Raw genomic sequence first — 4,544 nt, 5'->3', positions numbered from 1 at the left:
TCTCTCTCTTTCTCTCTCATTTTTATTGGATATTCTCTGTATTTACATTTTAAATGTTATCCCCTTTTCCCCCCACTTCCATCTCCCTCCCCCTCCAATTCCTTCCATGAAGGTGCTCCCTCTTCCACCCCCTCCAATCTAAGCTCCCTGCTGTTCCCCTACACTGGGAGAACGTGCTGTCATTGGACCAAAGGCGTCTTTTCCCATTGATGCCAGACAATGCTATCCTCTGCTACATATGCAACTGAAGCCATGGGTCTCTTCATATGTGCTCATTGGTTGCTGTTTTAGTCCCTAGGAATTCTGAAGGGTTTGGTTGGTTGATAATGTTGTTCTTCCCATGATGTTGCAAATCCTTTCTGCTCCTTCAGTTCTTTCTCCAGCTCCCTTATTGGGATTCCTGTGCTCAGTTCAATGTTTAATTGCAAGCATCCTCAACTATATCTGTATTGCTCTGGCAGAGCCTCTGAGGAGGCATCCATATCATGCTCCTGTCAGTAAACACTTCTTGGCATCATAAATAGTGATGTCTGCATATGGGGTGGATTTATACTCATGGGAGGAAATTCAGGGACAAATAGAGGAGCAGGGATTGAAGAAAAAAAATAATCCAGAGACTGCCTCTTGTTGATTCTCTTAAAGAACCAGCTTTTGGTTTTGTTGATTCTTTGTACTGTTCTCTTTGTTTCTATTTGGTTGATTTCAGCCTGGAGTTTGACTATTTACTGCCTTCTACTTGGGTGGGTTTGCTTCTTTTTGTTCTCAGGTGCTGTTAAATTGCTAGTGTAAGATTGCTCAGGTGTCTTTACCAGGGCACTTGGTGCTATGAATTTTTTTCTTAGCACTGCTTTCATTGTGTCTCATAAATTTGGGTATGATGTGTCAACTTTTTTTTATTAAATTCCAGAAAGTCTTTAATTTTTTTTCTTCCCTGACCAGTTTATGTGGGCTTTCTGTTGTTTTTGCTGTTATTGTTGAACCAGCCTTAGGCCATGGTGGTCTGATAGGGTATGTGGGATTATTTTCATATTCTTGTATCAGTTGAGGGTTGTTTTGTGATCAATTATATGATCAATATTGGAGACTGTTCCATGAGGTGCTGAGAAGAAGGTGTATTGTTTTGTTTTAGGATGAAATGTTCTGTAGATATCTGTTAAATCCAATTGGTTTATAACCTCTATTAATTTCACTGTGATTCTGTTTAGTTTCTGCTTCAATGACCTGTCCATTGGCAAGAGTGGGGTGTTGAAGTCTCCCACTATTTTTGTGTGGGGTTCAGTGTATGCTTTGAGCTTTAGTAAAGTTTCTTTTATGAATGTGGTTGCCCTTGAATTTGGGGCATAGATGTTCAGAATTGAGACTTTCTTTTGGTGGATTTTCCCTTTGATGAATATGAAGTGTTCTTCCTCATGACACTTTATAATTTTTTGGTTAAAATTATTTTATTGGATAGTAGGATGGGCAAATCTTGCTTGTTTCTTGGGATCATTTGTTTGGAAGACATATTTCTATCCTTTTACTCTGAGATAGTGACTGTTATTGAGGTGTGTTTCTTGTATGCAGCAAAATGCTGGATCTTGTTTACATATCCAGTCTTTCTATAGGTGAGTTGAGTCCATTAATATTGAGAGCTATTAAAGACAGATGACTGTTGGTTCATATTTGTTTTTGTAGGTGGCTTTATGTGCTTATGGTTCTCTCTTTTTGGCTTTGTTGTGAGATGCTTAATAACTTGTCTCTTCCTTGGTGTAGGTACCTTCCTTGTGTTGGAGTTTTACTGCTAGAATCCTCTGTAAGGCTGGATTGTTAGATAGATACTGTTTGAATTTGGTTTTGTCCTGAAATATTTTGATTTCTACATCTATGTTAATTGACAGTTTTTCTGGGTATAGTAGCCTAAGTTGGCATTTGTGTTCTCTTAGAGTCTGTATGATCTCTGACTAGGGTCTTCTGGCTTTCATAGTCTCTGTTGAGAAGTCTGGTGTAATTCTAATAGGTCTACTTTTGTATGTTACTTGAACCTTTTTCCTTACAGCTTTTAATATTCTTTCTTTGTTCTGTGGGTTTAGTGTTTTGATTATTATGTGATGAGAGGAATTTTATTTTCTACTTCTATTTGATTGCTGTGCCTTTATTGCTATCTCTTTCTTTAAGTTGGGGAAGTTTTTGCCTGTGATTTTGTTGAAGACATTTTCAGGTCCTTTGATCTGGGAATCTTCATTCTCCTCTATTCTAATCATTCTTATATTTGTCTTTTCATTGTATTCTAAATTTCCTGGATATTTTGGGTTAGGAGTTTTTTTATGTTTTGAATTTTGATTGACAGCTGTGTCAATCTCTTCTAAAGGTATCTTCACTTGAGATTCTCTCTTCTATTTCTTGTATTTTGTTGGTGATACTTACATCTGTAATTCCTGACCTCTTTCCTAGGTTTTCCATTTTCAGGTTTTCCTCCATTTGTTTTTTTCTTTATTGTTTTTACTTACACTTTTAGGTCCTGGACCTCTTTATGCAATTTCTTCACCTGTTTGATTGTGTTTTCCTGTATTTCTTTGTTTCTTCTTTGAGGGTTTCTACTTTTTTACCTGTGTTTTCCTGTATTTCTTTCAGTAAGTTATTTATATCCTCCTTAAAGGACTCTATTATGAATTTATGAGATAGGATTTTATTTCAGCTTCCTGATTTTCAGGTGTGTTGGTGTATTCAGGGCATGCTGTGGTAGGAGAACTTGGTTCTGATGATGGCCATGTATATTGGCTTTTGTTGCTTATGGCCTGTGCTTTTTACCCTTGCCATTGATTATCCTTATTGTTTACTGGTCTGGATGACTCTGTCTGGGGTCTGCCTCTTTTGTCCCCAAGTCTACATGTCTCCTGGAAGGCTTGATGCACTGGCTGTAGCAGGTCTCCTGTGGAGTCTTCCAACTGGAGGGTCTTCAGAGGGGCAGAGAGGCTGCTGATTTGTTGCCCTGGCTGCAGTAGATCTTCTAGGAGGGCTTCAGATTGTTAGGTCTTTAGAGGAGCAGTCAAACTGTTATCCTGTGTGAAGCTGTTCTCCAGGGGTTGGGGGGGGGCATGGACTGTGGTTTCTGTTTCCCTGTTTGCAGCTGAACTCCAGCAAGGCTTTCAGTCTTTTGGATCAGTTGCCATGTGTGCCATAGAGCCTCTGGCAGGTCTTCAGACTGTGGTGTCATTTGCCCAGTTGCTCTGTGTACAGAGGTATTCCTTGGTACTCTTCAAGCTGTGGTGTCCTGGGTTCAGTGGATCTCATGGGATGGCTCCATCTGTGGTTTCAAATACCCTGGGTGCATGGGATCCTCTGGCATGCTTCAGGATATAGCCTTTTTCAGGGAGCAGGACTATATTTTATATTGCAAATTTAAGTGACCAAAGATGCCCAAGATATATTGGGTTAAAAAATAGACAATCCTTCAAATCAAAGAAGTCAGACCCAAGAAAAAAATATATGATCTAAATCTAGGGGGTGGGGGAGGGGGCAACCCTAAATGTTAGAGCTGAAGATCAGCAGTTAAGAGCACTTACTACTCTTGGAGAAACCCTGATTTGCTTCTTAGTACCTGCATGGTAGCGTACAACTGCTTGTAACTCCAGTTCTAGGGGATCCAATGCCTTCTACCTTCCTGCATTCACATGGCACACAAAAACTCAAATGGATGCACACATACATGCATGTAAAATAACTAAATTTTTAATAAACTTAAAAATCAAGAAATTATAGTGTTTATGTGATAAAATTAAAGAGTAAAATAATTGCTGACTCAACAGGAATAGTGGAGGCAGGTTGGGGGTGTTACTTCTAGAGGCTAACAATGCTTTGCAGTTCAGTTTGTGTGGCAAAGTTGGTCCCTTTGTTACCTGTGTGCATGTTAGAGTTTACAGTGATAATTACTTGAAAACAAAATTCATAGCTCTGCAAATATATTTACATGAAATTTCACAAGAAGTCCACAAACACAGGAAGAGCTATGAGTAATCATTACTATTTTTAGGTTGTATAAATGTTGTTTATGGATAATTTTACTTTTATAATTTGCATTTTCTTCCATAACCATATGTTACTTTACTTAAAATGCCTTTTAAAATATTGCATGTGACTATAGACTACTCCATTTTGATCTGTTTCTATATTACTTATATTTATTCATAATTATGTTGCTATAAAATGTCTTCAAAACTTACATCTATGTTCATATGTGTACATATCTGTGTATACTATTTATATGCAGTTATGCTTTTGGAGATTTCTGGGATATCACTTCCAACAGCAGTCACTGCTAACAGAAGCATATGATGATAATGCTTTGAGAGATGAGAACCTTTACTTTTTATTATAGAGAATTATGATTTGTCTCAATATTTTCTTTAACAATTTGTGTTACTTCTTAATTAATAGCACATGCTAAATGCAGTGCATTTGGTCATCTACACAGAATTGCTTTGAAGGAATAAAAAGGAGTCCATTAAAATGTCTTTCAATTTGTATTGGTGGAGACGGCTCATTTATATAGCCAAATAAAAACCTCA

This window comes from Micromys minutus (assembly GCF_963924665.1).
Source record: "Micromys minutus genome assembly, chromosome: 11".
Taxonomy (NCBI): domain Eukaryota; kingdom Metazoa; phylum Chordata; class Mammalia; order Rodentia; family Muridae; genus Micromys; species Micromys minutus.
The sequence above is the reverse complement of the archived record's forward strand: the minus strand, read 5'-3'. Positions refer to the sequence as shown.